Source organism: Poromitra crassiceps (genome assembly GCF_964638095.1).
Source record: "Poromitra crassiceps genome assembly, chromosome: 3".
Taxonomy (NCBI): domain Eukaryota; kingdom Metazoa; phylum Chordata; class Actinopteri; order Beryciformes; family Melamphaidae; genus Poromitra; species Poromitra crassiceps.
Genome location: NC_139625.1, coordinates 62696992 through 62722341, shown reverse-complemented (window position 1 = coordinate 62722341; position 25350 = coordinate 62696992). Strand labels below are relative to the sequence as shown.

The following is a 25350-nucleotide window of genomic DNA, read 5'->3' as shown; positions in this document are numbered from 1 at the left end:
GTCTCTTACACACCTACACAGCAAGTCAGAAGCAGTACATCTCTGATATGATCTACCCCGGGGATCCGTTGTCATCACGGGTATTCAGGCAGTTTTTCCAGATGTCCATAGATAACTGCAAAAAGAAAAAAATCACATTGAAAAATATGAAAATGGAATCAGCTGCTTTGCTGTGATTGTTTTAAACTTCAACAATAGTGTGTGAGAGAAATGTAATTGTTCCACCAAAGTGAAATATCGCTTTAATTTTGCAGATTTATTCCACAATATCTCTTATAGTATAAGTAACGTAGCTGTAGCAGTGGTGCTTGGCTATCCATCCCCCATTGAGACAGAAAACACCATCTGGACAGTAGGGAAGTGAAGGTCATATTTTTTCTATGAGTGGCATATTTTATAGTGTGACTGCATAACACATTAAATTTCCCAGGTTAGGTCGTCATAGTCGCATTACTATCAGACGATGCAGTCGTTTTGCAGCGAGCCCTAAATGATACTTGGCCATTTTATGTTCTCAATAAATCAACTGACACATGGAAGAATGTAGGACATTTTGCAAATGTATAGCCTCCTAAAAACCTCATGACTGATCATTAGTCCACGTCCGAAGTGCTAAAATGTGAGTTAGAAAATCCTCTGGTAAAAGCGTCAAAGAGTCAAAACGTCAGCAATAAATTCAGTAAGAAATCCATTTCCCAACGCAACATATAATCACCACCTAGTCATTTTCAAATTATATTTGAGGGCTCCCAGCTCTCAATATTTACCAGATACCCCTACTCAGGAAGTTTTCATTTGACCACTTATAGCCTGCTTTAGTACCTAGGTTGTGCAATTTGTGGCTGTTTTACAGTGCGTCTGTTTTTTCGGAGATGGGGCATGTTTTTATCAGATGGATCATATGAGGAGAGAGACAGCAAAGGCTTGGAGAGAGAGGGGGGGTTACACCTTGTAAGCATTTACTTTATTTTTGGCATGGAAGATAGAATAAGTGAAAGCAGCTCATTGCACGTTGTGGGCTGCCTTGTCTTTCTGATTTAGGTCTGCTCCATGATCCCCATCACATATACAAAATACGAGTGCAGCTGCAAACTGAAGAATTGTCTGCAAGGATCCTATTTAAAAAAAATAGTAAGATGAATGTGATCAGGTGGTGGAGTTACTGGCCAAGTAGACTGAAAATAGTAATTTACTATTGAAGTATTACACTAGTACAAAACTGGCAAACTAGCAAACCCAATTGTGCAATGACCCTCTCTATCCGGAATGAAACATTGCTCACTCTTTGTGCAAATGACTTATTTAAATCAAAATATCACAAAAATCAAGATTTATTTTAATCTATTGTTCCTTATAAGCACAACATTTGAATTAATCCAATGCATGGAATGTGTGCATTTGTAACGGGTTTAATTTGGTTCATGTATGAATTTAACCAAAACACCACCATTTTCCTTCGTTTTGTATGTGAATGTCTTGTTGAATGTATTCTGTTGTTGTTGCGCGTGAACGCACCCTGATGGGTGTGTCGCTTTGTGCACATGCGCACAGCTCCAGACAGTCGGATGGGAGATGGGAACGAGACCAGGTGTGTCGGAGATGTCTCTGCCTGAGAACGCTTATTATTTATAGTTTATTGTTTATTTTGTATCAGTGTATGCAACAGTTTATTGTTTTATTTATTTTGTGAACAGTAAAGAGTTCTGAGACCCACTACTGCTGCCTCCTGACTCATAAGTGTCGCCACACAGTATATATTAACCTGAACACAACGCAGACGAAACACACCGGCTACACATTGCACCACATGGATGCATGTAAATCAGAAAGGTGTGGTTTTGTTTTGATATAGTATATTACATGTCATGGAGTGTTGGGCAAGTTACTTTCAAAATGTACTACATATTACTAGATACTTTCATTTGAAAGTAATGTTTCTTTACAATATATTGTCTGTGTAGAGTAACTCGTTACTTATTACACTACTTTTGCATTACTTTCACCAGATTACTTTCACCAAAATAACAGCAGTAGCAGAACGACATCGCCGCCCCGGAACATCCCAAAAAATAATTTCAACCATCTTGAAGTCAGTGTAAACCATCCAAAATTCTAAATGTTATCCTTTTCCTTTGTTATTGTCTGTGGTTATTTGCATAAACACACAGTTTGATTAGGAAATCATTGTATCTTTATTTAAATATGCTTTGATAAAAAATAAAAAATAAAGTAATTAAATTTGTAACTTGGTAAATGGCCTGCATTTATATAGCGCTTTTATCCAAAGCGCTTTACAATCAGTAGGTAGTCTACATTCACCCATTCATACACCGATGGCGGCAGGCTGCCACGCAGGGTGCCTACACACCATCGGGAGCAAGGAGAGTTAGGTGTCTTGCCCAAGGACACAGCGACAGCAGCTGGGAGGGAGCGGGGATTGAGCCGCCAACCCTTGCGTCATTGGCCGACCCGCTCGACCTCCTGAGCTAAAGCCGCCCCGTAATTTGCTTTATTTGACAAAGTAACTGGTTTAATATTACTGAAATCATATAAGTTATATTACTGAGTTACTGCTAAAAGTACATGTAATATGTTACTTTTGTAATGAGTTACCAACACAGGTCATGGACATGCAAACTCAGAGATCCAAAGGCAAACTAAAGGCTGGAAAAGGTTTGAGAAGCCTCCCAGGTCCGTTCCTATTTTGCAAGATAGTGGAACAGCTTTGGATGTGGAAACAGCCCTTGTCATGTTGAATAAGCTCTCTTCAAAGGAAATATTTCCTGATTCAAGTATGCATTTTCCCCCATGAAGACAGTGTAGTAAAAGCGCTGTTGGGTCTTTCTGGTGATCAGACACAGGTGCTCTTTGGATACTTCAGGTGTACTGTAACCTGACACTGCCAGATGGTTTGCTTCACATAACCATCTGGGAACTCACTCAGGAAACCGTTTAAAAGGGGCAGGCACGTAAAAAAAACTGGCAGATGATGGGCTGAAGCATCTGTCTATCATGTCTATCACGGCTCGCCTCTCGCTGTCGTCACACCCATAGACATATATAAAGGCTAGATGGCTTACCCGCGCTGCCGGTCAATGGAGAGCGACGTCGTCGCATGGTGGCCATCTTGCTACGGCACCACAGCTTTATATATATCTATGGGTTAAAAAAACGCTAACATTTTATTATTATTTTTGGCTCCAAATTACACCAAACTTAGACCGAAGCATCATCATCATGAGATGAATTCACGCACCTAGTTTCATGCAGTTTCATCCATTTTGCTAGGAGCTATGAGCATCTGTTGTTGGGTTAGTATTATCACATCAGATGATCATAACTCCTAGGGAAATGGATGAAACTGCATGAAACTTTGTGCCTGAATCCCTCTCATGGCATAGATGCTTCGGTTTAATTTTGGTGTAATTTGGAGCCCATCAAAAAAATAGTGTTTTTAGTGTTTTTTTGTTTGTTGTTGCCGTATCTCGGGAACGGAATATGCTTGTAATAAACCAAACCGTTTGTAAATCCGTCAAGATTTCAGCGAGTTATGAGTATTTTTGTCTGTGCACCCTCCAACAGCTACCATAGAACGTACCAGAAAGCCTGCCGTAGCAAGATGGCGGCGCTTCAACGACGCTGGTGACTCCGCCTTAAGCCATCTAGCCTTATATATGTCTATGGTCACACCTACATCATGCCCGTATAGCTCCCTCTGGACACTGATTGGTCCGAAGCACCCAATAGATTGGAGCGTGGCGAGATGGATTTGTCATATGATCGCGATCTCACGATCTTGCGTCAATCCAGCTGCCTCGCAAGGTTAGGTGTACTGTGCTTATTTCATCTTGTAAAGGTTTCATTGCATTGGTGGAATACAATCTGTTTAATGTTGCGTTGGTCATTTCTAAATACATATATCTCCATGTAAAATAAAAACATTTTAATTTTGCACAAACCCTGGATCGTTTTTGAAGGAGACTTGGATTTTATGTTTTTTTATTGAGACCATATTCCACCCATGAGCACTTCACAAGATGGAATATGCATTTTTTCCCCCATCCCTGCTTCCCATTGATTTTTATTTTTTTTATTTTTTTCTCTAAACATGAGAACTGCTGGCTTAAGTATACAAGAACCTGAAGTGGTTCTTAGTTCTACATTGCTATTAAATGCCGTCCGCAGACACCAGATACTCTGTTTTGACAGAACTCAAGGCTAATAGGAAAATAATTCTCCTCCCAGTCCGTTCTCTGCCTGAAAATGAAAATTGTGGTCAGACATTCGGTGACTTGCGGTTCCCAGAACTGTAACAACTGTAGGAAAATCTGTCGATGAGTTGGGTTAAGAGGTCACAGGAGGACTGCGTGTGTATGAGTGCATGTACGTGCATGTGTGTCAGGTCAGAGGAACAGTAAGCAAACAGTGTGTGGGTGCAAACAAATCAGTGGCACTCACTTGGTCTCTACTTCCCTTTTGTGGTCACTTAGTCATTTTGGAACAACCGCTTAAAAATGCTTGGGGCGCCCGTAAAATGAGGCTAATTCAGACCCGTGTCGGGCCGGGCCACTTGTGGGACCCGGATTCGGCCTCATCGGCTCTGAGGCGAAGGGCGACCCCCACCCTCGCTCTGCAAAGAGATCGAGTAGGTGTGAAGGAATGCTGAAAAAGAGTAAAACACACACAGCCTGGAGAGGAACTGGGACGGGTGGAGCAGACATGGATCGCTGTAACGTTTTGCTTTCTTTTTCTACACGGCGAAGGAAAACACGCTGCTATTCCAGGATAGGGTGGGATGGGGGAAAGAACGTCACGTCATTTTTTTTATTGAACTTCTGTCCATCCCAAAAATGTGTGTGTGTATGCAGTCTTGCAGGGGTGAGGGTGTTGTCTGAGGCGCCAACCTTTGCACAGTGGTATTTGCCGAGATGTTTGAGCTGGTTATAAATCACCTGGACAGGGCCAAGACGGGCTGTGGATACAGAGGAAAAACAGTTATCAGTCCAAAAGGTCCAATGCATGTTTAGAATAGTTGTTGTGGTTTTTGTGAGTGTGTGTTGGCGTGTGAGAGAGAGAAGGGGATAGAGAGAGAGAGAGAGAGAGAGAGAGAGAGAGAGAGTCTGTTTGCTGTTTGCAGACTCTAGAGGCTCCATGCATGGTACACAAAAACAATGTTTTATCTTAATCTTAGAAAGTGGTGCCTGCTTGTCACATTTTAGACTTTTCTGACCCCACCCAGTCTTTGGACAGGAGACCAGATTGAACATGAGAATCAGATGGGTCAAAAGCCCAATCCAAAACTGGAGTTTGGCGCTCCCTGTTGAGTCGCTAGTGCCCCACAACCTGCTTTACAGTATGATTGATCCCATTTCATGCATTTCTTTCACTGAAATGTATTGACTGAGCTCATGCTTTTTTTTGCATGCATTTACATTTGTTATTTTCGCCTTCTATTTGAATTTTTCTGCATACTGGGGTTCAGGATTCAATGTATTCATGTGTGATGATGTTAGTCCCCGATAGTAGACATTTAATTGTAGTGAGACCATTTTTGGAAACTTGTCCTCACTGTATCACTGTCATTCTTTTGGTTACTCCATTGTGTCTTACATGTTTCTGTAGTATGTGTGTTGAGCCTGTACTTTAGCAATAAGTTCATGCAAATGTGCATGGCCGTAACTAGCTATGAGCACGGGGAGGTCCGGACCTCCTCTAATATTTCAGAGGATTTTTTTTTTTTTTTTTTTTTTTTTTTTAAATAAAACAATCTGCATGGAAAAGCATGAAAAACACGGGATCGCTTTTATTTTGAAACGAAAGGCAGGTCAGGCAGGAAGTCATCTGACGCCGCGTCCGCGGTAACTTGATTCCGAGAGAGCAGCAGCATGGTGGTGAGTGATGACTGTCTGTCTGCCTGGCGAGATAATTGAAGGTGAGCGAGCGAGTGAACAGTGAGCGAGTGAACGACAGACAGTGAGTGACACTGACAGATTTTTTAGCAACAACCAAGAAAGTAAGTGTGTAGTCTGTGTCTTAAGTAATGTTACCTGTGTGACACGTTGGGATGCTACTGGCTAATCATGCATGATGCCAATTGCCAAGCTCCCGAAGTCAGGTATGCAGGTGGCTATATGCATGGTTTCAGTTTCATGACCCAATAAGTAACAAAAAGAGGTGGTGTAAAGTTAAAAACAACATAATATATTTTATTTTATTTTTCAATCGTTCCTATCAGGAATAAATAAATGTCCCTCTGTATGTTTTTTTTATTATCGATGATGACTTTGTGTGTTGTGTACGGCTTGGGTTGTGTACCTGTGTTTGTAGGTGTCATTTTGATATGAATTTGGCTAAAACAGTTTGTGTTTGTTAGTTACAATTATGTTGACAGGAGAGCTGAGCAGGTGGTGACATGAAAGAGAATATACTGAATAATGACATCACAACAGTATAATCCTAATGTTGATTTAAAATGATATATTACTCTAAATATGGGTAAAAAAGGGGGAAAAAAACCCTCAAATGTTTTTAATCCGCCTCCCCTTGCTGGACCTCCCCTATTTCGGAACTCTGGTTACGGCCCTGCAAATGTGTGCTCTTTATTGCCATAGTATTTTTTCAAGTGTGGTCACCCACAGGGGCACCACACTGTATTAATCCGGGCCTGACTGTATTTCACTTTATTTATTTATTTATAAATGATTATGAGAGCGATGTACCTTTTTTCACTTGAGCACCTGCCGGAATATAGGCCGTAGCTAGGGAATATGGGCTGTAGCTATAGGGAATATGGGCCGTAGCTAGGGAATATGGGCTGTAGCTAGGGAATATGGGACGTAGCTAGGGAATATGGCCTGTAGCTATAGGGAATATGGGACGTAGCTAGGGAATATGGGACGTAGCTAGGGAATATGGCCTGTAGCTATAGGGAATATGGGCTGTAGCTAGGGAATATGGGACATAGCTAGGGAATATGGGACGTAGCTAGGGAATATGGCCTGTAGCTAGGGAATATGGGCTGTAGCTATAGGGAATATGGGCTGTAGCTAGGGAATATGGGCTGTAGCTAGGGAATATGGGATGTAGCTAGGGAATATGGGCCGTAGCTAGGGAATATGGGACATAGGGAATATGGCCTGTAGCTATAGGGAATATGGGCTGTAGCTAGGGAATATGGGCTGTAGCTATAGGGAATATGGGACGTAGCTAGGGAATATGGGCTGTAGCTATAGGGAATATGGGACGTAGCTATAGGGAATATGGGCTGTAGCTAGGGAATATGGGCTGTAGCTAGGGAATATGGACTGTAGCTAGGGAATATGGACTGTAGCTATAGGGAATATGGGCTGTAGCTAGGGAATATGGGCTGTAGCTAGGGAATATGGACTGTAGCTAGGGAATATGGGCTGTAGCTAGGGAATATGGGCTGTAGCTAGGGAATATGGGACGTAGCTAGGGAATATGGGCTGTAGCTAGGGAATATGGGCTGTAGCTAGGGAATATGGGCTGTAGCTAGGGAATATGGGACGTAGCTAGGGAATATGGGCTATAGCTAGGGAATATGGGCTGTAGCTAGGGAATATGGCCTGTAGCTAGGAAATATGGGCTGTAGCTAGGGAATATGGCCTGTAGCTAGGGAATATGGGCTGTAGCTATAGGGAATATGGGCTGTAGCTAGGGAATATGGGCTGTAGCTAGGGAATATGGGACATAGCTAGGGAATATGGGCTATAGCTAGGGAATATGGGCTGTAGCTAGGTAATATGGCCTGTAGCTAGGGAATATGGGCTGTAGCTAGGGAATATGGCCTGTAGCTAGGGAATATGGGCTGTAGCTATAGGGAATATGGGCTGTAGCTATAGGGAATATGGGCTGTAGCTAGGGAATATGGGCTGTAGCTAGGGAATATGGGCTGTAGCTATAGGGAATATGGGCTGTAGCTAGGGAATATGGGCTGTAGCTAGGGAATATGGGACGTAGCTAGGGAATATGGGCCGTATAGGAATATGTAACCTGACGCTGCCAGATGGACGGTATAGCTCCACATAGGTTTCACTAAACCAGTCGATCTGGGAATGAAGTCACCAGACCCGCTGACGGAGGCGGGCACTTTGTCCAAGCTACTTGGCAGGAGATTGGATGACCCATCTGTCTATCACCACTGGTGGGTGTTAACTTCAACCAATCAGATCGCCGAAGGTGCCTGTGTGGATGATCTCCGTGGTATTCATTGATTGAGTCCTCGTGGTCGTAAAGTCACCTTCGAAGCATTTAGTTAGATTATAACGAACTAGTTGTGTGGCTTAGCCTTCCCAAATGTTGAGGGTCGTTTTTTAGAATTTAATACATAGAATTGGGAACGTTACATTCAATTTCATTCAGACTGCCTGTCACTTCCGCGGCGGCAGCCATGTTGAGAGTGAAAAAAACTACAAAGACCATGTACCCACTACTTGCCCAGACGAGCCAGAGCCCGCCTACGGCCGCCGCTGATTCGTCGAGCCGGCATGGCTCGACCAATCATCTTAACTGCCTGTGCGGGTCCAGACCGTCACGGAGAACCAAATGAAATGTGAGTTCACGTGACGGGCGGTTTACCAGGCTAGGGAATATGGGCCGTAGCTAGGGAATATGGGACATAGGGAATATGGCCTGTAGCTATAGGGAATATGGCCTGTAGCTAGGGAATATGGCCTGTAGCTAGGGAATATGGCCTGTAGCTATAGGGAATATGGGCTGTAGCTAGGGAATATGGGCTGTATAGGGAATATGGGCTGTAGCTATAGGAAATATGGGCTGTAGCTAGGGAATATGGGCTGTAGCTATAGGGAATATGGGCTGTAGCTAGGGAATATGGGCTGTAGCTAGGGAATATGGGCTGTAGCTAGGGAATATGGGCTGTAGCTAGGGAATATGGGCTGTAGCTAGGGAATATGGGCTGTAGCTAGGGAATATGGCCTGTAGCTAGGGAATATGGGCTGTAGCTAGGGAATATGGCCTGTAGCTATAGGGAATATGGGCCGTAGCTAGGGAATATGGGCCATAGGGTCTGTGTATTTGGCGGCCATCTGTTTTTCGTTTTGAAAAGAGGAAACGAAAAACGTTTACATAATAAACATAATAAAAAACAGAAAACCACTCGTTATCCATTATCCAATTTAATTTGATGTACTTGTAAATGGAAATTGGGAATTAAAATACCCATGTGGAAAACTCCTTTCTCAACTGTGTGTTCGTTTCTTCTCTGTGACCAGGAAGCGATATTTTGGCAAAGGCATGACCCGCCCATCTCTGCCTCTGATTGGCCTAGCGTCAAAGGTTGTTCATCCAATCACATTCGCTTTGCTTTCCTACAATTGCAAGTTCAACTAGGCTATATGAATATGATCTCATAACCTCTGATTATGCTGCCATTTGCTGACATCATGGTTATGAACAAATTCTTAGATGATCCACAGTAACTTTATAGCCTCAGCAACAACTAACTTTAGTCATTAAAGGATGGGTTTTCCGTGGGGGATATGAATATATATTAAATCTCACGCCCCTAAGGTTTTCGAATCCGTTGAAATTTTTGAAATTGGACGTTTACTCACAGAGATATCAACCGAAATCCACTCTGTGTGTGTGTGGGGGGGGGGGGGGGGGGTGGGGGGGAGGTGCGGGTGCGGGGACTCGAAATACTACATTTCCCACAATGCACTGGGCTCGCGTGGCCTTCGTTTCCATGCCCACCCCTCAGCCATTTGGCTGATATCAAACTCCAGTAGGTGGCGGTAATGCACATATATGTTTGCCAACCGCCATAAAACTCAAAGAAGAAGAAGAAGAAGGCTTCGACAATAATACATGGAGAGAAGAAGAAATAAATCGAAAATAAATCGAAAATAAAATTGCCTCCAAATTGCACCAAATTTAAACTGAAGTATATATGTCGGGAGATGTCTTCATAAAAAAAAATCATGCATTTTAAGGCATTTTCGTAGGAGTTACGCGCATCTGATGTTGTAACTATTTTCTGTAAAAATGTGTAAAAACGGGTACATTGCTCAGCGTTGATTTCGTTACTTCAACCCACCTACTACTAGATGTAAAATTTGACGAGCTTTCCAATGCCGCCAGTCCCGTGTCGGTACGTGCTTCCGTTCCCGAGATGGGGTTAGTTTGCAAGGAACTATGGAAAGCTAATATTAGCTACAGGAGGCTATGCGGTTGAAAAAGATGGCTGCCTTTTTGTTTTTCTTCAGACCTCTGAAGGGGCGTGGAGGACCTCTAGAGGCGGGACCATGGCTCACAACAGTTGTAGTTCATAGGTGCACGACTTCCGCAAGGCGGGGAGTGTCGCTCCGACGCGTTTTGCGTCAGAGCGACATGGAAATAATGTTAGAGATGCTTGATATCTCTGGTTGTAAACAACCAATTTCAAAAATTTCAACGGATTCGAAAACCTTAGGGGCGTGAGATTTAATATATATTCATATCCCCCACGGAAAACCCATCCTTTAATAGAAAAGTATGAATGTCCAGCAGACAACTAGTTGCAAGTAGCCCCACTGATTTTTTTATTCCCCAATAGGCTACATGTAACCTGACGCTGCCAGATGGACGGTATAGCTCCACATACATTTCACTAAACCAGTCGATCTGGGAATGCAGTAACCAGACCCGCTGACGGAGGCAGGCACTTTTTCCAAGCTACTTGGCAGGTGATTGGATGACCCATCTGTCTATCACCGCTGGTGGGTGTTAACTTCAACCAATCAGATCGCCGAAGGTGCCTGTGCCTGATCTCCGTGGTATTCATTGATTGAGTCCTCACGGTCGTAAAGTCACCTTCGAAGCATTTAGTTATTATTACATTACATTACATTACGTCATTTGGCAGACGCTTTTATCCAAAGCGACTTACTTATTATAACAAACTAGTTGTGTGGCTTAGCCTTCCCAAATGTTGAGGGTCATTTTTTAGAATTTAATACATAGAATTGGGAACGTTACATTCCATTTCATTCAGACTGCCTGTCACTTCCGCGGCGGCAGCCATGTTGACGAGTGAAAAGAACTACAAAGACCATGTACCCACTACTTGCCCAGACGAGCCTGAGCCCGCCTAAGGCTGCCGCTGATTCGTCGGGCCAGCATGGTTCGACCAATCTTCTTAACTGCCTGTGCATGACAAGATGGATTACGTCGAGAGAATCTCTTTTGATCTCACGAGGTTATCCATCTTGATTGATTGATTGATTGATTGACTTTATTTGGTGAATGTCAACAAAGATACAGGGGACAGACAATCACCGAGGATAAAAACACAATAAAGCCTGGCTATAATAAGCACTGGCTTATTTCCATTGCGGTCCTCAACAAACAACAGAGAGACAAAAACATCACACGATTGGGAATCACCTTCTATACTCAAATTAAGACTATTACATTATTACTAGATTGAATAGGAATAATGGCACGCTTGAATATTATACAATACATAAACATTTGTTGTTACATGTAAGGCATTAACATACGTAGAAAACAAGAAAAATTAGGATGGGGAGGGAGTGGGTTTGCTGGGAACCGGGGTTTAGCAGTGGGGAGGGGGGGGGAAGCTCGTCCTCATTGGACTGGAGGCTATGTTATTGGCTCATAGCAGCATCCATGTGTCATGGCTCCAATATGCTGTGATCGAGAGAAGGGAGGGGGGGGGGGGGGGTGAGCGTCTAGTGGGTAGTTGCAAGTGCTGATAGGCTGGACCGAACGGCATGGGGGGAGGGTAGATTGTGTGGGTGTGTGCGTGTCTGTTTGAGTGAGCGGAATGCGGTCAGGAATGTCCATATGTCCTTGTGTGCAGTAGGCCTGATAAAGGGGGCCGTTTCTTTCCCGGATGGTAAGCGAAAACATAGCGGTCGCTATGGATACAGCCTCGTCCAAAGTCCTTATCTTGCAGGTGTTTAGGTAAAGGGTGAACTGTGGCTCCTCGTTTCCACAAGCCCCTCCACGGGGAGAATTTTCATACACCAACAGGCAGTTTGGGAGTCCGAAAGAAAAGCAATGATGGATAATTTGGTTATCCGAGTGGAAAGTATATTCCAAATCTTTCCCTCGGAGCTCATCTCTTCAACTTAAAACACTTCAGTCCCGTATTATGACTTCATTATCTCCAGAATCTCGTCCAACTTTCTGTTCACGTCTGCAAACATACTATCCACCTTTTGTATGCGTTCCGTTCCGTATAGAAATAGTCTGAGAGTTCACAATACGAGCCAACTCGTTAATCATATTCATGATAAGGGCTATCTTTGGGCTTTCATTTTTCCCCATTAACATGCAAATTTTACGATAGACGACTGCGATGCCAATTCCCATCAGCAAATGTCCAGCTATCATGAATCCGAATAGGTAAACATCTTCGACGTCCTCAACGGTCAAAATGGCAAGGCATAAAGTCTGCCATTTCATCCATCCGTCCATCACATACCCAGCAGAAAACGTACCATCTGGGCATTTTGGCTCCCTGGAACCAGCGTGCTTCGTGGAGATAATCTTATCAATTGCGTTGAGAGACCAGGTTATTAGTTCCATAATTCCTTCAGATTTTGAAGAGACAGCGGAAAGGAGAAGCTTTTTTGGAGCAGTGGGCAGGCTGTAGGGAAGTCAGAGGAAAAGCAGGAGAGCAGGAGGAATTTGCGACCGTTCAGTCCAAGAGCGAGTAGGAAGTAAGCAAGGTTAGGCTACATGTACAATTATGTAAAATTCCCGTCTTGTACCATGAAATAAAATGGTTCAAAACGTTTCGATGTTGGTGAAAATTAATAGCGATTGTAATTGCTCCCCGACCTCCAAAGTCAGCATCATCATCAGGAATTGCTCCTCCTCTGTCCCTTTGCTGCATGTTCTGCACGACATGTTGCACATAATTAAACAAAATAAACAATTTAACTGCAACGTTAGCTACTAACATTTTCGCTGCATCTTGACATTGAATGAAACAATCGGCTATGCTCATTTGAGATGGCTCTGCTCGCCTGGAAAGCAAGCTAGAGCAGCCGACTCGCCGAGTGCAGTCACCCAATCAGAGGCAGAGATGGGCGGGTCATGCCTTCGCCATCATGGGAAAAAAATATCGCTTCCGGGTTACAGAGAAGAAATGAACACAAAATTGAGAAAGGAGTTTTCCACACCGGTATTTTAATTCCAAATTTCCATTTACAAGCACATCAAATTAAATTGGATAACAGATAATGGATAACGGCTCGTTTTCAATTTTTTTATTATCAAAGAAAAACGGGAAACGACTAATTTTTTGTTGTTCGCTTCACAATTTCAAAATGAAAAACAGATGGCCGCCAAGTACACGGACCCCGTAGCTAGGGATTATGAGCCATAGTGATAGGAAGGTGGTAGAGAGTCGGGATTCGAGGGGTGGATGCACCATGGGCTTAAAGGTTTGCGCTTGTTTTTAAAGGGATATTTTAGCCCAATTGAGAAGAGGTGCAGTTGTAGAGGTCAAGTGTTTAGTGTAAGGTAAGGTTAGGTTAGGTAGGTTAGGTAACAGCAACCACTCATTCACACACACACACACACACACACACACACACACACACACACACACACACACACACACATACACTCAAATACATAGGTGCATTCCCCAGATGTGTGCTTGGCTCCTAATCTATCTCTGTCAGCTCATCATGACATTCCTTTATGTGTCACACAACACACACACACACACACACACACACACACACACACACACACACACACACAAGAAACCAAGAACCTATCCATAAACTGTTGTAAAAAAAAAAAAAAGTGGGGGGCCTCTCTCAGGTCCTCAGGCAGGGCGTTCCATCTGCCTGGGGCATAAGTACAGAAGGCAGCATCCCCTGCTTTAGACTTACTACGAGGGAAGGTTAAAAGACCACTGTCTGTGGATCTGAGAGTTCTTGCTGGATTGTATCCAATTAGCATGTCTTTAATATAGTGAGGTGCAAGGCCATTTAGAGCTTTACAAGTAGCAGAATGTTCAACTCGATTAGTTTTGACGGGGAGCCAACGCAGATATCTACAGTAAGAACAGGTGTGATATGTTCAGATTATTTAATTACAGTGAGAACGTGTGCAGCTGTAGTCGCCTCACAGCTGATTTAGGGAGGCCGGTGAACAGACCATTACAGTAGTCTAGTCTACTTGTTATAAAGGCATGAATCAATTTCCCAGAGTCTGGTTTGGATAAAAAGCCCCTCAGTTTTGGGATATTTTTTAAATGATAGAAGGCTGACCTTGTTAGTTGATTAATATGGCTCTTAAAATTTAGATCGCTGTCTATAGGATTACGCCCAGATTTCTGGCTTCACTTTTGCTCACCAGAGACAGAGAGCTGAGATGAGCTGCAATTTTCTGTCTCTGAGTCTTTGCACCAAAGATGAGTATTTCTGTTTTGTCTTTGTTTAGTAGTAAGAGGTTTTCTGACATCCATAGATTGATATCATCGATACACTGAGTTAGGGAATGTATGGGATGTAGGTCGTCAGGAGATAGGGATATGTACAGTTGTGAATCATCTTATGATCATTTATTTTGTGTTTCTGTATATTCTGTAAGAGTGGGAGCATATAAAGATAATACAAAATAGTGGTCCAAGAATTGAGCCTTGGGGTGCTCCACAATTGATGCCCACTCTGTCCGATGTGAAGTCACCAAAGGACACAAAGAACTGCCTGTCATATTGGTAGGATCTGATCCAGTTTAGAACTGGGCTGGATTCTGACCCACTTTTCCAACCTGTTTGTGTGTGTGTGTGTGTGTGTGTGTGTGTGTGTGTGTGTGTGTGTGTGTGTGTGTGTGTGTGTGTGTGTGCGTGCGTGCGTGCGTGCGTGCGTGCGTGCGTGCGTGCGTGCGTGCGTGCGTGCGTGCCTGTGTGTGCGTGCGTGTGTGTGCATGCGCGTGCGCACCTGTCTGTCTTATTTTATATTTTCCTCACTGAGTCACAGTTTCACAATTATGTTATTATATTATTAGTTATGATGTACATTTGTACTATGTGGGATGTGTGTATTTAGCATGCATGCTAACGCTTAGCTTAAGGAAAAGTGCCGTTACAAAACAGTCACTTTGCATCTCTTCTAAAGCAGCATTGTTCCAGATGATGATTTTTCTCGAAGTCACTGTCCAAAGATGAACAAAAACAAAGCCCACATAATCAAACACAGGACTGGAGACATTTCTCATTCACCACATATTGATTGATGCAAATCTCTGGACAAAGACTGCAGACAACAACTAAACGTCAATTCTTTTTTTATTTTTAAGCAACAAATTATTTTATTTAATCATTACAGTACTTGTGTCAAAGGGAACAGGACCACAATTTGGATGTGAGGGTGTTTGTGTGTTTTGTGGAGTCACCCAGTTGACTACACTAGGTAGAATGTAATCTTACAATTCTCAGAAACGTAGGATTCCTGCAACCTGTGTGTGTGCGTGTGCGTGTGTGTGTGTGTGTGTGTGTGTGTGTGTGTGTGTGAGTGTGTGTGTGTGTGTGTGTGTGTGTGTGTGTGTGTGTGTGTGTGTGTGTGTGTGTGTGTGTGTGTGTGTGTGTGTGTGTGTGTGTGTTGTATGTGTGTGAAGGTATCTTCACTTTCATTTGATGACAGTTCCTTGTTAGCACGTGCTAGCACTTGGTCCAGTCACCCTCGCTCGTTAGCCGCCTGTTCCCATTGGAAAAGAGAAAATCTCTGCAATCTGGTTGAAACACAAAAACCAGGCCCGACCACAGGGCAATTAAGACTGGCACCCGTATCTGTAAGCAATGACATGCCTCCCGCTCTCTCATGGTTTGTTTATGGAGTGGTAGAATCTGCCCCATCTGGAAACGGTCAGGGGAGGAAAACAGAGAAGAAATGGAGATTTGATTATTTTCAAAGCCAGGCTGGAGGTGATAAAAGACTTGTGGCTCATCACCAAGCCGAGCCGGCTGTGGTTGTAAGTGTTGGCAAAGACGTTCAGAGGAGCCGGCGTCCACTCTGGGGCGAGCGGGCTTTGTTGCAGGGGATTGTCATCATCAGGGGGCGTGGAGGTGTCCGAAAGGCTTTCATCAAAGTGGGATGAAGAACAAAGGGATTTTAGCCAGAAAGACGTTGTTGTTTTTTTATGTTGTTTTTTACTTCCCCCTGCTGTCCCCGTCGTTGCTCCACCCCCTCTGCCGATCTGGGGAGAGTTGTAGACTAGCACATGCTTCCGCTTCTTTACACCTGAGAGTGATGGGTTTCACCACCAGGGCGTAGCAGGTGGGAGGATCATTCTATTCCCCCCAGCTCCCCTCCCCCCTGAAGGGGTGCCCCGCCCCCGACCGAACCAGAGGAGGCACTAGTGCAGCGACCAGGACACATACCTTTAATCCAGCTCTCCACCCATAGACACGGCCAATTGTGCCTGTATGGATGCTCGACCAAGGTAACACAAGGGCTTGAACCTGTGACCCTTATGTTGGTAAGCAGGCAATCTACTGCTGCACTACCCAGACGCCCGAGATAGATATTTAATGAGAAATTCCATACAAATCTAAAACATGAAAAAGCCAATTTTGTTTGTCTACAGATGCTTCGATTGGGATCTCCAAAATTTGGAGCAGAAGGATGACATTTTTGGTGCTCAAAGGGAAAATCCATTATGAGAAGGAAGCGATCAGACACAGACTCAGTTATCCGCCTCCCGATCGCATCCTGGAGCAGCTTGACTAACAGTGATTGGGAGAACATAAACAACTGTGATTTTATACAGCACCAGTGCATTTTCTCCTCATTGGATGCAAAAGCTCTAAAACATAAGAGTTCAAAGGCAGTTTCTAATGCCTTGTAAATGGATAAGCTCCAGGTTTTGTCCCTTGATGACACGAAAGACTCTCCAGTTTCCAGCTTTGGAAATAAATATATTGTTTACTTTCACAAATATTGGCTGTACTGCGAAAGATGAGTAATTACACTGGATTTCCATTTCGGAGTGGGCTTTCGCTTTAAACGGCTTGATACATCTCAACCATGGTAAATCCTGTTAGCTGAAAAGAGCTTTTGCAGTACCAGCAATAATTTTTAATTGAAAGATTGTGGTTTCAATCAAAATTTTTCACTGGCAATCATCTCTAAAATCTGAATCAGAAATTGTCCAGCAGAGGGAGGAAAAGTTTTCTCTTCGGGGAACTGTGATGACTCAAAAGAGCAACATGAGAACTTGACTACAGCCCAGTCGATGTGATGAAGACCAGAATAAAGGGGGATAGGAGGAGTGCTTGGATCCATGTAGCTTTGTTTTGGCCTGTGTGTCTGTTTTGACCGGTTTGAACCCCTCTGCACTACAGAGGCCTGTTTTGTATTCTTTATTTTAACCTGATAGATAGTGTCAGATAAAGTGTCAGTCAAGAAAAGTACACTAAACTGACTTCCAAATGCATTTCCGTCAAAAAACGTTTGCTTCTTATAAGTTATTTATACTAGTTACTTATTAAGTATCCACAAATACAATTTGACCAAGGTCTACCCCATCATAGAAGTTATGATAAGTACGGTATGTATTTCTTCTCTCCTTATTCACTGAATATGCCTCGGAAGCAGCTGCTCTCTCTTTCTCTATCTGCACCCACATATGTTTTGTAAAAGTAGAAGTATTCTGTGATATTATATATATATATATATATACATATATATATATTAGGGCTGTCAGCGTTAACGCATTAATCGCGATGCGATTAAGGGCCGACCATAACGCGTTTTTTTTTAATCGCATGCCGCTATTTTGTCCCTTCGTCGCACCCGTACTTGTAGTCAAGCCAGTCGCAGCGGTTTCCTGTCTCCTGCCTGTGCAGGCACGGAAGAGGAAGACAGCAATACGCCTCTAAATGGCTCGTTTTACTTTAAAAAACTCCCAAATGGCACAGTATTTGTGAGGAAGCCGAACTAATGTCAACGTTATGTTACCTGGTAAATTCTTAAAAATCGTATTCCATTCCAGCGATGGTTGTTATATTGGCAATGCCGGCGCTAATGTTAATGCTGATGCTAATGTCTGTTTGCTCATTGTAGTAACGTACAACCAGGGAGCTGGAATATACGGAAGCCGAGAACGGCCAGGTGTTTATTTATTATTTTTATGACCGTTTTCTCGTGATAACGACTTATTATTTCGTTATCTCGAGATAACAAAATCTGTTTTCTCGTTATAACGACTTATTATTTCGTTATCTCGAGATAACAGTTTTCGTTTTTTTCGTTTTCTTTCAGCACCATGGAGCTGTCCAGGTAGTGTTGATTAGGGGCAATCACCAAATAACCAGTGTTAGTATAAGTAGTATGAGTGTTCTTCCTGTACCGGTTATGTTTTGATCTAAAGTATGTCGTTTTCAAGCATTAGTTTGGCCATTTGCTATGGATGCAGTTGTTACAGGAGCAAAATGGCATAAATAACTAGCCTAATTACATGATGAACAGTAGGCCTAACGAACGGTATTTCATGGCATAAACATCTTCAATCATGTTGAATTTGCTGCATGGAATTCTTGCTTGTTTTTAGGCACACACTCGTCATCAGGCTATTTTCTATAGCCTATATCTGATGATGTCCATTTTATTGCACGCACACCCGATAACTGGTTTGCACATAAACACATGATGATGACTGATGAATGAATAAAATCTGACTCATCTGCTTATTAATAACAGTGCCAGTACGCACATCACAGCATTACGCAATGCATGGAGAGAGGCAGAATCCATTCATTTTTCATCTTTCTGAGGTCAATTTACCTGTGCCTACATTCACCCATTCACACACCGAAGGTGGGCAGCTGCCATGCAGGGTGCTGGCACAGCCATTGGGAGCAATTTGGGGTTCAGTGTCTTGCCCAAGGACACTTCAACATGCAGACTGGAGGAGCTGGGGATCGAACCACCAACCTTCTGATTAGTGGTCGACCTGCTCTACCTCCTGAGCTACAGCCGCCCCATCTTTAGATCAAAACATAACAGGTGCATGAAGAACACTCATATTAACACTAGTTAGCTGGTGATTGCCCCTAATCAACACTACCTGGACAGCTCCATGGTGCTGAAATAGTGCACAGGCTTCCCAAGCATGATGGGGAATAAAAAAATAAAAAATTTGTTATCTCGAGATAACGAAATAATAAGTCGTTATCACGAGAAACACCTGGCCGTTCTCGGCTTCTGTAGGAATAGGAAAACAGTCCAACAGTCCAGAAGTTACTGCGACTGCGAGCCACATGACCCGCTGTGGGTCCGACAGCAGTAACATTTTATAATAACGTTTAGTTGTCATTGATAAGCCTTTAGTTATTGATGAACTAATCATTTACAAAACATTAATATACATTTGTAGATTATTAATAATTGCTATGTTAACATCATCATCATCATCATAAAAGGGAGTAAGTGGGCTCTGTCTGTTTGTTTGTGGCCACATTGTATGAGGCCACAGCTATGCCATTTTACATGCGATTAGGATGAAACTTTCAGGAAGTATAAACAGCACCCCTGCGGTTGACCTGACAGAGCCCGATTCTTTAATTAGGTAATTGCCCAATTACCTAATGATGTGATGTCATCAGTGATGTCATCAGTGATCATCCTTCCTGGCTGAGGTTATAAGTTCAGTGATGATGTCATCAGTGAGTGATGTCATCATCAGGGATGTGATGTGAAGTTGAGCAATTGTGCACTTTGCATACCAATAGAGCAGGCAAGGCCACGCAGCAGCCAAGCTGCGGGTGAGGCCACACAGCAGGCGAGCTGCAAGGTGGGCGAGGCCGTGCAGTGCCCCAGCTAGCAAGCCCAAGTCTAGGAATCAATGCCTAGTATCACAAATGTGTTGTAAGTAATTTATCAACTTTTATTAAATAGTGTTCCTCACCTGTTATAAATTATGCTTACATTATTTACAATTCATTTACAAGGCTTTCTGCATCCCCTAATCTAAAGTGTTAACAATTCATCACACATTGTGTTAGATACAAGGGGGTAGCTCCGTTTGTGAAAATTGAAGCCAATGCAGAAGTGTCTCAAACTTGCATTCTTTCGAATGGGCTGCTGGTTCTGCTTTAAGGTCAAATGGGTTTTGCGTGTCACAGTTGCTCTAATTTCTTTCCTATTAGACATCTGGAAAACAAAACACGATCAATGGATATGAATGGATGAGATGTTCTGTATTCAAATCCTTTCTCTTCAAAGTAATTAATAGCAACAGTGCAGTAAATGGTGTATTTGCTTTGAATACAAAGGCACCCAGGCATAAATTTCCAATGGAAATACTTAAATCAAGTAGCCTACAAGTATTGTGAAATTGTGCTTACACCATGAAGCTGGTGCCACTGAGGTCAGACATCGGGGTAGACTGCTACTTTTCCACTAATCCATTATGTAAAACATGGGGTCAAAAACAGTATTTGTTTGTTTGAAACCGGGGCCAAGCCGAGAATCTTTAATGAAAAAGAAATGTTGTTTAGGGATGAAATTCAAGTGTGGTTATTCAGTGTGGTCCTCAAAATTTCCAGTGTAGCGTGATGTCTGCAACGTGACAATATCTGTCCTGCTATGAGGTATTTAACCAAACCCAACAAACATTTTCACGTATAACGACCGTGTGCTGTACGTCAAACTGCTAAATCTAGTCAGGGTCTAATTATATATCCGGAATGGAAATCGTAGCGACGTAATTCCTCTACTTCCCCACAACGTTGAAATATGCCGCTCCCAACACGTGCGTTCAGTTACGGCAAGAGAAATGGGACAATACACCACAGGATTCAGGAAGTTTGTGATAAATACAATAAGAGACATTGCTATGGGCACTTATATGACATACACGTGTTTTCATATTAAAAAAAAGAAAAGGGCGTTCAATAAAAGTCGTCATTGCACGTGGAGGGCACGTCACACTGTGACTATCTGATCACACAACAGGTAAATTGTCAATCAAATGTCATTTTATTCAACAAAAACACAAAAGACACCTACATGTGGTGTTTTCAAAGCAATATGAGATCAATATTTTTTGTTTTGAAGTGACAGTCTAAACGTTACTTTGGAGGAACGTGGAGAGAACGTCAGACTTTCTGGGTAGATGCCAAACCACAATTATATCGTCTGGTGACGTCGCGGTCAAGACGATGTTTGCTGGGAACCAATCACCAGAATAAAACATTGGCATTTTACATGCAGGATATGTCCAATATCACTGTAAATTTGACAAAATATGTTTCTAAAATGTGGCATTTCATGTATACAATCAAGAAAACAAAACACCAGTTAATTATAAAACCTCGCTGCCTTTCCACCGTTAAACGCAAATAAAACAACTTTGGTTATGTTTAGGCAAGTAGAACAACTTTGTTATGTTTAGGCAACAAAGCACCTTGGTTTAGGCAACTAAAGCAATGGTTAGGGTTAAGGTTTGGATTAGGGTTCAAACCTAAAGTAGAAACATGACGTGCCTCACTCAGGAATCGAAGGCGCTGGTCCAAGTCCAGGTTCTACAGGTCCGCCAATCGCACCCCAACTCCCTTGGCGTTGTATTGCCACACAACGTTAACTCACAGCTAACAGCTATAGCTAACAGCTATGTTCCAGCTCTGATCCCCATGGATGGTGCGGATGCATGTATTTACATAGGGGGGACGCGCATGTACAGGGGGGTGGATTTGCGCGTAACACCCCGCAGCGCCACCCGGAAGTCAGGTCTTTGTTGTCGTCATGACGTCACACTGATTCCTCGTATAGAGCGGATGTCTGCGCCAATTCTTCCCTTTCTGTCATTGTTTACAGTCCAACGGCCTCTCATATGCAGGTATCTGTTTATAGAGATTAGCCAAAAAGTTGTCTTGACCTAAAACACCTAGTTACAAACGAGGGGGTGAGAGACACTGGTCGTTATTATTATGATTATTTATTAAGTTACAGTTAACATAATCACTAGTGTAACAATGTTGATGTCCAACTTATTAATTAAGCTCGAGTCTACGGGCATATTATCACCATCGACCATTGTAACATGAATTGACAAAGATTACAAGAAGAGTAGGCTGTTTGACTGTTGAAAGTAGCCGAATTACCTGGCCATAGTGCAGGCTGTCGGGCACTGTCTAGCAGACCGCTCCTTCTCCGGGCCAGCTAGTAGCTTGGTCCCTCTTAACGCGGGCCAGCTCTGTCGTCTGGGAGATGTGAGAGTCGTCCAGGCCTCACTCGTTCAGGTGTTCCCCACCAAAAGGCAGGACTAAAACATTAGTTGTACATATGTCCAGCTAGCTCCTAGCTAATCTGTCCTCCTTGAATTGCTGTCCACCTCACACTGGAACCACTTCCCTCTAAGACAGTGGTTCTCAAATGGGGGTCCGCGGACCCCCAGGGGTCCGTGGCACTTTGCCAGGGGGTCCGCGAAAAGTTTTCAGGTAAAAAAAAAAAAAATGTAAAAAAAAAAAAAAAAAAATTTTTTTTTTTTTTTTTACTTTATTAAAAAAAAATGATACATGTTACTTATTCCTTCTCAAACTACTTCCTACATGGTGCTAGTCTATCAAAAATATATTGGCTGTCATTGATTGTGTTGCATAGTGGTTTTCTGTACTGTTGACAAATTGTGATATTGTAAGTCGCTTTGGACAAAACAAAAGCGTCTGCTAAATGACGTAATGTAAATGTAATGTAATAAAAAAATTATTAAAAAAATTGTGCAAAATCTTCATAGTTCAATGAAAATAGTTTATGCTTTAAATCTAAAATAGTTCATGGATTACATTCCAATAACAAACCTATCAAATTAAAAGTCAAGCACGTTACCGTGGAAACAATTAAGCTTAGCCCAAAATCACAAATCAGAATGAGGGGGTCCCCGGTATATTTTCTATCTTGTAAGGGGTCCTTGGCTGAAAAACATTTGAGAACCTCTGCTCTAAGAGACCCAAAGGTCGCACTGTGACATCCTCTTAAAGTCACAGGATCATACGTCCATCAAATAATTCAGCATATTCAACGATCAGACAGCCAGAAATACATATAAGTAAACATTATCATATTTGAGTTGAGGGGAATACTGCCTAGGGCCTAGTGTTACGATCAGTAGGCCTAGGCCCTAGGCCTACTGATCGTAACACTAGGCTTACCCAATGCAGTTACCGTTAGCATCCACCAATAACCTTACAGTCTATCTTTGGCTTGATTGTGCATTTACTCACTTATGTGTTGTACTGTAAGTTATCTTTCTAAGCAGGGGTAAAAGTAACTCACATCAGTTCTTTATCTTCTTGGTCTTCTCCCGCTGTCTGAACTGGCGGACCCACCACCTTGGTGTGGTGCACTGCCGTCTGCAGCTCCACGGCTTGGTTTCTGGGCTTCCCAGATTGTGTATCTAGAAACAACGTATTTTTGTTATGAAATGTTCATATTGTACATTTCCATGGATTCTAGAAACGTACATCTTATTCTGGCGACTGGGCTGATTTACAGTAATTGAAGGCCAATTGTAGGAAAATGTTCTCTCAATATGACAAGAATCTGGCAAAGAAAAATAACGTTGCCACCTTAAAAAATAGCAGATGCAGTGTGATCAGACTGACTAATATGTGTTGATCATGAAACTGAAAATGTCCTTCAATCTGCTCTGTGTCTCTGTAACATTCGGTCACCTCGAGAGGCAGCCGTGCCGAACACTGCATCCAACTTTCCCAGACGAACTCTATGATTCATGGTTGCAGCTTGTCTCGGTAAATGAAATGGGATGTGTTTTGGTCTGCTTTCTGTCAGCAGGCTCGTGGAGATTGACATGTCCATGGAGGTCGGGGGGGATATGTGTTTCAAAGCACCGATCTCTCTTCTTTGTTTTGCCGACAGTTTTTCGTCTGGCAATAACTGGCACTGTGAGAGGACAAGGGATTCTGACCGCAGTCCGCGGGGTCCAGTTGAGCAAACACATGGGTGACATCATCCTTGGTTTTGAGAAAATCTATACTTAAGAATGCCGTGTGTGTGTGTGTGTGTGTGTGTGTGTGTGTGTGTGTGTGTGTGTGTGTGTATGTGTGTGTGTGTGTGTGTGTGTGTGTGTGTGTGTGTGTGTGTGTGTGTGTGTGCGTGCGTGCGTGTGCGCGCGCGTGTGCGTGTGTGTGTGTGTGTGTGTGTGTGTGTGTGTGTGTTTGGGAAACAACAGGAATTATTTTTCTCACACTCTGTTCAGTCTGACCATAATAGCACTTGACACACTTCAATATGTTTCACTGGTTGGCCATTGAATGATCAGGTCTTTCCATTCCCTAATTCCTACTAATGAAAACTCTCATAAACGCAGTGGTTCAGACGTTGCCATATCCAAGGATATCCACTTACTTGCAGTCTGCACTTATGGATGCATACAATCCCACAGCTAGACTCTCTGCAGCCTCTGTCCATGGTGCTAGATCTATACATTGCAAATAGCGAGTCCTTTACCTCCTATGCTGTAGTTCTGAATAGTCAGTTTTACCTCTTCATCAAATATCACTGGCTTTAAAATGATCAAAACCTCCTTCATCAGAGGTTTTTGGAAGGTGCACAGTATTTTCTTTAATAATTTCATCAATAATTAAGCCCCTGTTCTGTGTAGCCAAAAAATAATGCTTTCATTGTAATTATGTCACCTCACCTAACACACGTTTTCCATTTGAATATTTAAAAGTGTTCTTCTGGTGGTACTGCTTTGAATGAACCAGCAAGTTTTACTTTATATGAGCATATCAAGGCAGGTTACTGTTTGTACTGTTTGGGTTGTATTTGAGAAATACTAATAGTGATAATAGATATATAGAAGTAAATGCCAGAAACACGATAAAACGTGTTAAATTCACACTTCAGTTTGATTCATCATCAATATCTTGCTGCTCTGCCCAAGATGGAGAGAGGTGTGTCTCAGAGACACTGTATTGGGGCCAAGTTATGACCGCCGGTACAGATGGCAGCTCAGTGTTACAAACCCCATCCTTCTGTGAAAAGTCATGGTGCATCGCTGCCATTCATCTGTCATTCATCAAGGGAGCTTTATTTTTATTTTTTTGCAGGGCCCCGAACTGCAGCTACAGCAACACACCCGTCTGGATCCCTCACATGGCCAGCGTCCCACTCATGCCTTGGGAAAGCCCCAGAGGAGCGGCCCAGAGCGAGGGGAAGTAGAGGGCGACAAACCAAAGCCACGCAAAATCTAGCCAGGGTCGCTGAGCCAGAGAGGGGGAGAGCAGGGGGAGAAGGCCTATCCGCTTTGAGAGGAGGAGACCATCAAGGTGAGAGGTGATGTCGAGCTCTGTATTGGAGCCTACCTGTCTGTGTG

General features: G+C 43.0%; 1 protein-coding gene across 2 annotated transcripts in view; it reads left to right on the top strand.

Moving 5' to 3' along the window:
- Window positions 1–25350, top strand: part of LOC310772947 (uncharacterized protein) — a 59507-nt gene that overhangs the window by 10544 nt on the left and 23613 nt on the right. For both annotated transcript variants that reach the window (XM_083632905.1, XM_083632904.1), the window contains exon 2: window positions 25085–25303. The gene's annotated coding sequence lies outside the window, so the exon portion shown is untranslated. The remainder of the gene's footprint in view (window positions 1–25084; window positions 25304–25350) is intronic.